Source organism: Panthera leo, chromosome F2 (assembly GCF_018350215.1).
Source record: "Panthera leo isolate Ple1 chromosome F2, P.leo_Ple1_pat1.1, whole genome shotgun sequence".
Classification (NCBI taxonomy): Eukaryota; Metazoa; Chordata; class Mammalia; order Carnivora; family Felidae; genus Panthera; species Panthera leo.
Window position 1 is genome coordinate 71,328,769 of NC_056695.1, and position 14,019 is coordinate 71,342,787.

At 43.3% G+C, this 14,019-nt stretch overlaps 1 long non-coding RNA gene across 2 annotated transcripts in view; it reads right to left on the bottom strand.

The window, feature by feature from the left end:
• Positions 1-14,019, bottom strand: part of LOC122211056 — a 401,702-nt gene that overhangs the window by 268,422 nt on the left and 119,261 nt on the right. The window lies entirely within an intron of this gene.

The window sequence follows — 14,019 nt, forward strand, 5'->3', positions numbered from 1 at the left end:
CCGCATGATAAATTTTGAGATCCAAGGATGTTGTGGAAGAGCTACTTTTTATGGAAGGTTTACTGTGTTCTAGGATCTACCTAGATTGCTCTTTTACCTAATTTCACAATGTCCTCACTTAACTGTGCATTCACTCAGTAAGTATTTGCCGAACAACTACTATGTGGTAGGCACTGGACCAACAGCATTGAGCCTAGGACTTACAATCCATTTGGGAAGACACACACTGAACAAGAAATCCTAAGTGTCAGGAGGACCAAGAGGGAGTAGTTCAGAGTTCTGAGTGATCATGTAATAGAGGTACCCGAACCAGCTGCACAGTCAGGAAAGATTCAGGGATGAGTCGAAAGTTAGCCAGGTGAAAGAAAAATGGGGTGGGACAGAGCATTCCAGGTGAAGAGAAAAGAAAGTGTGAAAAATTACGTGATAGGAAAGAGTATGTGACCCATGTGAGGTACTGAAACAAAGCCAAGGATTGCTGAAGCACAGAAAAGAGGAAACATGGTAGGAGATGGGGCGAGAGAGTAAGATACAAAGCTTTGTTGAGCATATAAAATTTTTTTATTTTATCTTTAGAGCCATAGAAGCCACAAAAAGATAAACAGGGGAGTTATAGGATTAGATTCGAGGTGTAAAAACTCCCTCTGGCTGCAAGCAGAGAATGGTTTTGAAGTAGGATGATTCAGGGAGAAGATTCAGGGAGACCCGAAGTGAAAAGATGGACCATGGATTGATATGATAGGGAAGGAGAGAGGTGGACAGATTTGAAAAGTATTTGGTGCAGCAGGAATTGCTTGAGGGTACGGAGAATGAGGGAGCTCTAGAGAAGACACAAAAATAATACTCAGGGATCAGACTTGATCAATCTTGTGACTGGTGGTTCCATTTACTGAGATAAGACACACTAGACAAGCAGCAGGTTGTTTATGGAGGCAGCAGGGGTGGGGTGGGGGTGGGGGACTATGGACATGAGGAAAGAAATCTGAAGCTAAGTTGAGAGTAAACTACCTCGGGTCAGTTAGCTGGGGAGTGGCAGAACTGACATTTAATCAGATAGTAGAATTGCAAAGCCCTATGGAGCACCTGAGTGGCTCAGTTGGTTAACTGTCCAACTTCCACTCACGTCATGATCTCACGGTTCGTGGGTTTGAGCCCCGCATCGGGCTCTGTGCTGACAGCTCAGAGCCTGAAGCCTGCTTCAGATTCTGTGTCTCCCTCTCTCTCTGCCCCTTCCCACCCCACCCTGCTCATGCTCTGCCTCTTTCTGTCTCAAAAATAAATAAACATTAAAACAAAGTTTAAAAAAAGAAGAAGAAAAAGAAGTTCAAAGCCCTAGAGTTTTGCCATGATGCCCTGTTTCTGCTAAGCTCTCTGGGCTTCAGTTTCCTCATCTATAACACAAATGTAATAATACCAGCCTCCTGGGTGACTATTAATGTTATGTACTTAAATTATATTGTTTTTCTAGGATCGGCTTTCTAACTACCTGGGGCTGTTTTAATAACTTCCCAACTTAGTGACTCTCAACCACTAAACAGAGAAACATATCCAAGAACATTTTAAAAATGCAATTTTTGGGGCGCCTGGGTGGCTCAGTCGGTTGGGCGTCCGACTTCAGCTCAGGTCACGATCTCATGGTCTGTGAGTTCGAGCCCCGCGTCCGGCTCTGGGCTGATGGCTCAGAGCCTGGAGCCTGCTTCTGATTCTGTGTCTCCCTCTCTCTCTGCCCCTCCCCTGTTCATGCTCTGTCTCTCTCTGTCTCAAAAATAAATAAAACGTTAAAAAAAAATTTTTTTAATGCAATTTTTGTGGAAACAGAAGGCAACCGCATTTATTGTGTACTTTCTGCCCCTCCGTACAGTAACCTTTTAATATTTGTAACATTTTCTCTGTATATTTTCTGTAACTTGCCTCTGCAGTGAGACATGGGGAGAGACCACAGTTTGCTTTGCATCTGTAAATGTACATGATCACTGGAGAAAAAGCCAAGCCACCATCAGCCCAGGAGACCAACTTCCATAATGACATGGGTTGTTTGTGGACACTTAGGGGTAAAAACGTTTGAGTAAAACTGACCTTGGATATTATACCCCATGAATAGTTTATGCCATGTGAACATTAGAAGTTCAATTGATTTAACCAACTGAAATCATCCTAGGTGACACAGCCTAGAATCATCCATCAGAACATTAGATAACTTGTCAATAGGAAGTTTCCTCTAATTCCTGCCCACTCCTGACCTATGCCAGCCAAACATTCCCCCCAGGCTCCTGTGATCTTGGCCAGGGAATTCACTCCTGTCCTATCCTCTGGGGAAAGGCATGAGAAGGGGATGCTTCCTCAGAATCCAATCCTAGAGATACTGACGCTGGAGTTGGGTAATTTTTAGATGGCTGCCTGGAGTTCTGTTCTCCACACCTTCTATGTGGTCTCTAGCCCCTGACCTCGTGGCCCTTGACTTGGCCCTCACGTCCTTTTCTTCTCTTCTGTTCCTCAGCTGTAGACTGAGAGCACCTTACTCCACGGTCCCACCGGCTCCCTGTTCACCCAGGTGCCTGTTTCCTTTCCTCTGCCTGTGTCTACTCATTTGCTTCCACAGCCTTGCCTTGCCCTGGCCCAGCAACCTGCCCTGTGTCCATAGCGTGTCACCGTCCACAGGCCCAACCTTACCTTATAGTACTCCATAGGCTGTACTTTTCCCCCCATGGCTTCAAATGATGACAACTGCTCTTTCCACGATACAGAGTTATCCGTTTCAGAGGTCTTCCCTGATCCTTCAGGTACTCCCATGAGCCCTTAGGTGTCCCTACCAACACTTAACTCTGTGCTGCTGAAAAGTCCCCTTTACAGGGCTGTCATCTCTACTGGGCCACTCGAGAGGAGTCTCGGTGCCCTCTTTATCCCCAAGGTCTACTACAGAAGCTGGCAAGTGGGAGACACCTAATACAACTTGTTCACTGAACCCCTCACCTCTATAGAGTTCCAGAATCTCTTCAAACAGCACAGCCTTGTATCGTGTCATATCCTAATACACTGTGCGGTGTCATATCATGCTGCATTTTATGCAAGGCAGAGAAGTAAGTGGATGCCAACTAACACAATGAATTATTTGTCCTTCACATATTATTCAGATTTTGAGACATTCATCTATCCCATTTTGGTGTCAAGGAGTCAGTAAAAAGCTGCTGGAGGTAGCAAAGTCTCTTCAAGCAGAAGAGTAGATTGTTTTCAGAGCCTAATCCCTAACTCCTCACTCCCACCCAAGGACAACCACGTCCCGGATTAGAGCAAACAGAAAGAAGCGATTACATTTTTAAATACATCAATCATCCTTCCACTTATCAAGTTCCAGGACCAGAGCTTATAGATCTCACTTCTGGTGAGAGGGGAGGGCAGAGAGAGAAGGAAGGCCACATGTCACTTGGAACACGGTAGGTTCTTGGTAACGGCGTATTCAACGAACGAATCATTAGATAATCCTAAAGTTTCTTTCACTTCCAATGTCACTGTAAGCAGGGAGGTTCCATGAGACATCTGGACTGACGCCCACTCTGGATAAGCCCTGGGCTAGTGTCTGGTCCTTCCATGGCCTGTACCTTTCTAGGTATAGGGAGTTTGAGAGTAGCTAAGACTTGACCTCCCAGCTTAGCTCTGTTTCTTGACCATTTCTCTCTGTAGTTCTGTTTCTCTAGTTTCCTCAAACAAAAGCCGTTGGCTTTTTCCTTTTCTCTGTACACACTTTGTTAGTTAACTTTTTACTTTTTTTTTTACTTTTTAAAATCATGGTAAGAACCTTAAGATGAGATCTGCTCACTTAACAAAATTGTAAGCGTACAACACAATACTGCTAATTCCAAACATGATGCCAGTCTCTAGAGCTTGCTCTCTTCTTACAGAACCGACAGCTTATACCCATTGAACAATTCTGAAGAAAGTTATGTAATATAATGCGGACCGTGTTAGGCTGGAAGATATCAGTCCGTTTTCCATCATGTGTATCCTAGGACGGGTTTGCTAATTCCCTTTACCCTGGTTTCTCCAAGGACAATAGGGATAGAAAGATCATTTTCCTGTCTGCCTCACTTGGTTACGAGGAAAGTCATACGAGACTACATTTGGCTTCACAAATATTATTACTACGTATTTAAACACTCTGAAGTCCTCCAATGATAATGTGTTAGAAATATTTACATATTGGGAGGAATAATAGGATAGATAAAAAAATCAAAAACTGGTGACTCCTGGGAACCACCTAGCCACCAGAGGTGTTTTGTTTGGCCTGCATGGTATTTTTACGTGTTGGGGCCAGCTCTTAAAAAAAATATTTGATATTTAAAAAGAAAAAAAAAAAACAACCAGAATCCTAATTTCTCTTTAAAAGTACCCTGTGTTCCCCAAGGCGAATGTTTGGCTGAAGCTGAGTTACACCCGTCCTTTTGGATAAATCACGATGTCTACAATTCACTGAAGTCCCCACCTCACACATGTATATGTACATGTACACATCCTGTTTCAATCATTTCAGTTAATGGTCTGGATCCAGCAGTCATTTTTCCAGTTGCCCACTGGTGTAGCTGAAACTGTCAGAGCCAGAAAGTCCTAGATTCAAATCCTGACGTTTCCATTTAGTACCCATGTAACTCTAGACAAGTAATAACCCATCTGAAATTCTCTACCCTCTCACTTTTCATATGCACATGAAACTATCTAATAGATAGGGTTTTGTGAGATTTCGATACAGTGTTTATACAGTGCCGGGCACCTATTCATTAAAAGATGTCCTATTATTTGAAATGACAGTCATACTGGAAGAAAACTGTAGCAAAAGGAAGACACCTCTGATGGTAGAAATTTAGACACTGGGGAAAAGACATTTCAGATAGAGCAATTTCAATACAGAGGACTTGAACTTTATGGGAGGCCACATAGCTGCTCCTAGAACTTCAATGATTAATATAAATAAATAAATAAATAAATAAATAAATAAATAAATATCTGTCAGAATAGCCAGGCTGTCTTTAACAACTGTCAATTTTCAATCTGGGAATACAGTGGCCTGTGCATGTACATTTCTCCCTTCCAGATCTTACGTTTTCTCATATGTTGTGCTCTTCTCAATCTTGCCAAGCCTTCATGCATCTCGATCTTCAGGACCCAGCCTGCATGTCCACTTTCTGAGAAGTTCTTTCTTACCACCCTCAGGTTAGATTAGCTGCCCCCTCCTACATGCCTCCAGAGCACCTGAAATTTCTTTCTATCATTAATAATAGTTACACAGAGAAGTAAATTTTCTTACTTGTATACCGCATTCAATATTGTAAGGCCCTCAAGGGGCAAGAATGATGCCTGTGGTGATTAATTTTATGTGCCCAATTAGCTGGGCCACAGTACTCATACATGATCAAACATTATTCTAGATGTTTCTGTGAAGGTATGTTTTAGAAGACATAACAACATTTAAATGAGTAGACTTTGAGGAAAACAAATTACCCTCCGTAATGTGGGTAGGCTTCATGCAATCACAGCTGAAGACCTTAAGAGAAAGAGACTGATGTACCAAGCAAGAAAGAATTCTGCCTGGGACGTGGACTGCAAACCTTCGCCTGGGTCTCTAGCCTGCCAGCTCACTCTGTTGATTTGGGACTTGCCAGCCTCCACAATCTCAAGAGCCAAGTGCTTAAAATAAATGTCTCTATATGTATACTGATATGTCCTTTTGGTTCTATTTCTCTGGAGAACCCTGACTAACACATGTCCTGTGAACCTTTGTCTCTCCTCCATCTGTGGTGAACAGCAGGCACTCAGGAATTATGGGAGGAGTAAGCAAATATACTGACATATGAACAAATTATGTTATGGACAGATTTTTAATTGCATGAAAGGTTAGGTGAGTTCACCTCCAAGTTCTCTTCCAACTTTAAAAAAAAAAAAAAACTATGATTGGGGGCACCAGGGTAGCTCAGTTGGTTAAGCGCTGACTTTGGCTCAGGTCATGATCTCTCCCAGTTCACCAGCTGGAGCCCCATATTGGGCTCTGTGCTGACAGCTCAGAGCCTGGAGCCTGCTTTGGATTCTGTGTGTGTGTGTGTGTGTGTGTGTGTGTGTGTGTGTGCGTGCGTGTGTGTGTCTGTCCCTCCCCTTCTCGTCCTCTGTCTCTGTGCCTCTCAAAAATAAATAAATGTTATCTGTCTTTCTCTGTATGGCTTATTTCACTTAGCATCACACTCTCCAGTTCCATCCACGTTGCTACAAAAGGCCATATTTCATTTTTTCTCATTGCCACGTAGTATTCCATTGTGTATATAAACCACAATTTCTTTATCCATTCATCAGTTGATGGACATTTAGGCTCTTTCCATAATTTGGTTATTGTTGAGAGTGCTGCTAGAAACATTGGGGTACAAGTGCCCCTATGCATCAGTACTCCTGTATCCCTTGGATAAATTCTTAGCAGTGCTATTGCTGGGTCATAGGGTAGGTCTATTTTTAATTTTCTGAGGAACCTCCACACTGCTTTCCAGAGCGGCTGCACCAATTTGCATTCCCACCAATGGGGGAGGGGAAGGAAAAAAAAAAAAAAGAGGTTAGAGTGGGAGAGAGCCAAAGCATAAGAGACTGTTAAAAACTGAGAACAAAATGAGGGTTGATGGGGGGTGGGAGGGAGGGGAGGGTGGGTGATGGGTATTGAGGAGGGCACCTTTTGGGATGAGCACTGGGTGTTGTATGGAAACCAATTTGACAGTAAATTTCATATATTAAAAAAATAAATTAAAAAAATAAAATAAAATAAATGTGAAAAAAATTTTAATAAAAAATAAAAATAAATGAAAAAAACCTACAATTCCATTCCCATTCACTTCAGGGAAGATCTTTTCTTCTCTGAAATCACAGAACATTTAGGCCACTTTATATTCTGCCTTATACCAAAGTGACACATCTCCCTCCTTAACTGAGAATTCCTTGAGGACAGAAAACTTCAGCGTTAACCCCTCCTGTTCTGGTGCAGTACCTGACAGTTGGTAGATACTCTGTGAGGAATTCAAATGAATTAGATTGGGTTGCATTAAATTATTCCTGAAGTCTGTCTCTAAGTGTTCCAAACAGGCCTTTCATACCTCTCAGGTCTATAATAAATGATGAGCTATTTCGCTTATTTGTCATATTTTCCTAATTGTTTTAATGCATTGTATTGATTTTTGCATAACATCTTGAATAAAAAATCCTTCTGAAGTCTCTCAATGCCAACCACTGGTAATAAATGTTAAAATAGATCAGGATCTATTTGGAGGTTATTTTTCTTTTAATTAATTGAATAGTGATTAAGGTAGTGGAAAAAAAACCAGACTGCCTAAATAGAAAAGTTCAAACTTAAAAAAATGACACGGGCTCAATTAGTTTCCATTTGCTTAGTACATTACCATTTACAAAACACTGCTCTATTTCAGGTCATTAAAACAACCTGAGCTGCATAAGGTATCACTGTTAACCTCACTCCATGAATCAGAGAACTGAGATCCAGAGTTAGTAATTACTAGCACTTAGATCATGTTTCCTATGTGCTAGACACTGTTACATGTTTTAAATATGTGAATTCATTATTTTGCTTAACAATCAGAAGAGATAGGTGCTGTGGCTTTCCTCGTTAAAGCTGGGGAAACTGAAGACAAAGAAAGTAAGGCAAACTATAATGGTTGATTTTACATGTCAACCTGACTGGATCCCAGGACACCTGAATATCTGGCTAAGTATTGTATCTGGTGTGTCTGTAAAGGTGTTTCTGGATGAGATGAGCATTTGAATCAATACAGCAAAGCAGATTGCCCTGCCCAGTATGGGTAGCTATCACTGAATCCTGTGAAGGCCTGAATAGGACAAAAAGGCAGGGTAAAGGAGAATTTGACCATTTCTGCTTTACTACTTAAAATGGGACCCTGGTCTTCTCCTGCCCTTGGGGTGAGACTTGTACCACCGGCTCCCATGGTTCTCAGGCCTCCAGACTTGGGCTGAATGACATCAGCAGATTTCCTGGACCTCCACCTTGCAGATGGCAGACCATGGAACTTCTCTTAATAGGAAATATAACTTATTGGTTCTGTTCCTCTGGAGAACCCCAACTAGTACACCATCTGAAGTCACACACTAACCAGCTTGGGGCCAGAACTAAAACCAGATCGACTGAGTCCAAAATCTCTATTTCCCTTGCACCAAACTATCCCTAGATCACTCCATCAAACATAAAACCATTACACAATGGTCTGCAGCTGTCAATGGGTTTGACTCGTGTTTTCCCTCAGACCAAATAGTTTGGAAGTGTCAGGTCTGAGTTCCCCTTCGCTACTCAGTCACATCAGAAAGATAAAATACAAAACCTATCTTCTTTCCCTCCCCAGGTTTGGGTAAGGATTGTTGTTTTCACAGCCACAGGTTGACTCCTGAGCACCAGTGAGCACATCAACATTGAAAAAGGAGAAAAGCAGAGGGAAATCAGTCCAAGGTTCTGAGCAAGAGACACCAGCCAACGTGTGGGCCTCGGTGTTCTGTGCACTCAGGGCCTCGGTGACACTGGGGTCTGAATAGCTTAACTTCAAATGATTTGGCAATTTTAATTGAAAGGCATGTTGGTCTTTTTGTTAAAAAATCCAAAAGGGGGGAAAAAAAGGTATTAGGTTCAAGGAATATTCCATCTCAGTGAGACCATTGAAAGTCCAAAATATTTCCCAGCAAGATGCATTTGTTCAGCTATTAATAACTTTATTATTTTTCCACTATGGCAAGAACCTAGCTGTTCCTCTAGTGGATATTCTCTTAGATGGAAAAAAGAAATCATTATCATTTCAAGCATCAAAAATCCTATTTTCCCTCAAATGAACAGAAAATGGAAGCAAAAAAGCAGGCTTTGCTATGTGAAACATCCAAACTCAGTATACAAGCTTAGTCATGTCTCTGTCTTCCCACCTATAAAACTGAATTAAAAATCAGAAAAGATGAATTTTATAAAACTGCCCTTTCAACGAACCCTGGATAAGAATGACATAAATATTTAGAGTAAGTGACCTTTGTTAATTTTACTGTTTCATTTTGACACTCAAATGAAGATTTAAAATCTTTCATAATTAGAATCTTAAAAAAAAAAAAAACTCCTTGGCATTCAATGCCTACGATGTGGTTTTTATTGCCATTCTCCCCCTGCTAGGATGCAAGCTTCATGAGCCCAGTGAGGTCACTGCTAACTCCACAGAATCTAGAAGTTGGAGGGATGACCACCCAGAGTGAAGCGCAGCCCTCCGCAGCCTGCTACCATTCCCACCCCTGGAAAAAAGCCCGTAGAGTAAGGGAACCCGGAGTCTTATCAGACAGGCACAGGGAGCCTGCAAAATTCTACTTCAAGTGTCACTTTCTGAATCATCTGCCCTTTCCCTAGCCCCTATGTCTCCATTTGCCCTTTGGTCCTCAGGCCTTTGGCTGGGGCTTCAGCTGGCTCATGTGTCAGGGCATCCTGACACAGAGGTCACCGTGGCACCCCAGAAACTCTGCCTGACCCATGTGCGAGCTTCCTGAAGCAGCAGGCTCCTAACTCTCTCTCTGTGAGCTGAAGGAGAAATCTCAGCCGCAAAATTTCAAGACAATGGGACAGTGTGACCCCACTCCTCCGGGGGCCCCTGACCCAGCCCAAGCCACTCGGCTTCGGGACACACCGGTGGCCTGGCTCCAGGGGGAAAGCACAGTCTCTACAGGGTTAGATACCCAGGGTTAATGACCCGATCACGGGGTTGTTGCGGCCGCAAGGGTGGAGGGGCCCGAAGCTAGAGAGGAGTCAGAAATGAAACAGACCAAAGGAAGAAGCACAGAAATGTCTTTAAAAGAAAAGGGAGACAGAAAAAGAGAGATCCCCCACCCGGTGAGTTCCACCAGCTGATTCTATTTCCAGCTCTCCGCTCCACATCCCCATCTTCCTACAGTGCCCGCCCTGAGCACAGGACCCACCCCACACATCCCCTCCCCCACAGCTTCTCCCCCTTCCACTGCCAAGCTGCTTCTCTCTGCCAGCAAACCTGGCATAAGACGTGGCCTCTTTACATGACAGCTCCGTGCAGATGCCAGGTCTGGGCCTCGGGAGTACTTCCCCTAATAAGAGCTGTTAGCAGGCAAAGGCACTTACTCCATTAAGGGATAACTTTTGTTCCAAGAAGGCCACCCTGGCAAAGCCCCAAGGGCTCCAAATCTCTCCCCACCCCCCAGCTTTGATGCTCTGATTATCCTATTGTCAGATCAATAGCCCATCTGCTCCTTCGAGTAGTCTAAGCCATCCTGCGCTAAATTAAAACAGATAGGATCAATCCGCGGTTAATTTCTCCCAACCAAACAATTTATCTCTCTTTTGGATTCTCTTGGAAGGTGAATTATATAATCCTGACACACTATTAGGGCTCTCTGACCAAAGAAAGCCCTGCTACACTGCCTGCCTGCTCTCTTTATTAGCAGCTCCGCAGTGTGACAAAGCCAGAGATTTATCGGAGAGTATTATGCAGACCTGGCTTGAACCTTGCAAAGCCTCTGCCAGGGCACCCTGGAAGGGAAAAAGGATCTCAATACCAGTGCGTGTTAATAATCTTGAGGGAGGAATTAAACCCAAATCTGATAAGCTGAGCATAAGCTTCTATTTCGGAGCATGCCACTGCCATCACTGGTGAGTAATATTTTCCCTGCTTAGGGTAAAAATCAGGATGCCTTGAAGCAAAATGTCAATGGAAACACAGGATTTACACTCAAGCGGAAACAAACTGGTGGTAAGGGACAGAAGAACATATATTAATAGCAACAGGTATCATCAGTATAATATTATCACTGGACACTTACATATGCTAACCCATGTAATGCCAAATACTATGTAAATTGAGGCTTGGAAAGGGTAAGTGACCTCTAAGATCACAGAATGAGAAGGTGGCACAGTCAGGACTTACCACCAGGAGGTATCCACAGAGAAAGCCTTACTGGTTATTAGAATATTGGGGTACTTCCATACTGGTGGTTAGAATAGCGGGGTACCTCCGTGCTGGTGTTAGAATACTGGGGTGCCTCCGTGCTGGTGGTTAGAATACTGGGGTACCTCCATGCTCGTGGTTAGAATACTGGGGTACCTCCATGCTCATGGTTAGAATACTGGGGTACCTCTGTGCTGGTGGCTAGAATACAAACAGCAACTGCTCCAAGCCCCTGAGCGTTTCGTCCATGTTAAGCCCAAAAGATTCACACACATGTAGCTTGCTAAGTCAGAATGCGGATGCCTGGCCCTCCAGGCCAGGTACGCCATGGAAATTCAAGGGTTAACCTGGCACATCAGTGGTGTCTCCAGGATGCTGCCCATGGTTAGGGCCAGCATCCATAACAGTTATTCAGATTTTGATTATTTCTCGTAACACCAGGATTTATTCCTGAGGATGCCAGACTTCCAAACTCATACTCTTAACCAGAATGCTCTTCTCAGTGCCCATCACCCACTTTCCCCTCCCTCACTGAGGAGGGCACCTGTTGGGATGAGCACTGGGTGTTGTATGGAAACCAATTTGGCAACAAATTTCATATTAAAAAAAAAAAAAAAAGAATTCTCTTGTTCCCAAGAGGAAACAAGACCAATAGGAGAAAGTCTAGAGGATGCCAAGGAGGAGAGAGGATGGATCTGGTAAAGCATCCATAAAGTCAGTCTGGCCCACCTGGGGTTCTGTTTCTGTCCTCCGGGCCGGGTTTCTGCAGTAGGGTAAGAATAGCACCCTATTAATAACTATTAATCACTTAGCATGTGGCACTGTTTGGACACTTACAAATGTTACTTTATCCTCTTGGGAAAGATCTTATTGTAGGATCTGATGAAGAAGGGTAGATGAAGAGAGAAAGGCAGATGAAGAAAGGTACTATTATCCAGATCTATAAAGAGACTAAGTGAGTTGCCCAGTGTTGCAGGCTATTAGCCCGTTCACCATACTGTTTTCTAGGAGGAGGAAAGAAAGGAAAAGAAAGTCAGACAAGTGAGTCACCTCAGGGGCTTGTTTCCTGTGTCCAGCACTAGAGCTGCTTGCCCTAGACACAAGGACGTGTGCAGAGCAGTGGCCATCATGGGGAACTACACACCCAAGGAACTGGGACTTTATCTATCTCTGACCAAGCTGACAGTCTGATCCGGCATTAAGAAATACCCTTCAAAACCATCTGAAGGGGTTAAAATAGCCTTATATCATCAACTTTGAAAAAGGCTCAGCAGCGGGAAAAATAAAAAAAAGGAAGAAAGGAAGGAAGGACAGCAGAGCCTGAGCTCGTGGACCAGGACGAGAAAACAGCAGGACACCATAGCCTGTGACATGGGAGAATTTAAAGGCACTTCTGGGTGTACAAAGCTAACCAGAATCAGTCAGGTCCAGTTGGGAAAACAGAACCACACTGTCATGTTCACAGGGAAAATGAATATGGAGAATTGATTAAAAAGTCACAGGAGGACCGACAAATCAAAAAATGGGAATGATCATACGATGAACATATGGCGCAGGCAGCTGCATTAGGGCTGACTGCAGAAAGAAGGTGGGGCTCTCAGAAGCCAGAAGCTCACAGAAGTGGGTGCAAGGAGTGGGGACCCAGACCCTCTGGGGTGGGGGTACTGCCTGGCTGCTTCTCTGGCCCTTTGGGAGCTTGTAGAAATGGCCCTACAGAACTGAATTTCAGTCCTAAAAGGAAGGAGGCTTCCAGGCTTCCTCTGAGGAGCACAGTGAAACTGCAAAAATATAGGAAGAAGGGGGTGAGAGGCTATGGTCTAACTCCACTGACGGGAACAGCAGCAACAGAAAGAACAAGTCCCTAGTCCCTTCTCCGGCCTTCTGGTTTCTCAAGGGCCTCTGGAGAAACTAACAGGCAGCTGGCAACGTGGGAGAAATGCAGTTTGCCAACTATAAGCCCTAGCATCACAAAGCAGAATATGGAATTGTGGATTTGGAGCTGAGAGACGTAGCTTAAAATTCAGCATATACTTACCAACCCGAACATAGTCTGTCATGTGAGGCTGCCATTCTGAAAGCCACTGTGCCAGACAAAATGACAGAACTGATGAGGGCTAACAGTTATTGAGTACTTGGTCTACATAAAGCGCTGGGCTATGCACATAACAGAATAGTTAATTAAGCATCACTGTCCTAAGCGTAGATACCACCATGATTCCCACTTTATGGACAAGAAAACTGAGGTCAGTAATGTTTTCAAGGTCAATCCAAGCCTTTAACTCCTAGCCTATATACTTAACCATTACTAGAAACTAGTCTATTGTGCACTGTTGATACGACTGTAAACTGGTGAAGCTACTATGGAAAACAGTATAGAAGTCCCTCAAAAAATTAAAAATAGAACTACAATATGATCCAACAATTCCACTTCTGGGAATATATGCGAGGGAAGCAAAATTACTATGTCAAAGAGATATCTGCACCTCCGTGTTCATAACAGCATTATTTACAATAGCCGGTACATGGAAATGACCTAAGTGTCCAATAATGAATGAACAGATAAAGAAGTTGTGTACACACACACACACACACACACACACACCCCAGAGTATCATTCAGCCAGAAAACAGAAGGAAATCCTGCCATTTGCTAAAACACACATGGAACCTGAGGCCATTGTATCAAGTGAAATAAATCAGACAGAGTAAGGCAAATACTGTATGATCTCACTTATAAGCAGAATCTTGAAAACAAAACAAAACAAAACAAAAAAACCTCAAACTCATAGAAAAAAGATCACATAGGTGGTTACCAGAGGTAGGGGAGGGGAATCAGATGAAGGTGGTCAAAGGTACAAACTCTGAGTTAGAAAATAAATAAGTACTAGGAATGTAATGTACAACATGGTGAGTCCTGAACACTGCTCTGTGGTATCTGTGAAAGTTAATTGAGTAAATCCTAAGAGTTTCCATCACAAAGGAAAGAAACATTATTTTCTCTTACTTTTCTGCTTTATCTATGGAGGGTGGATATTAAC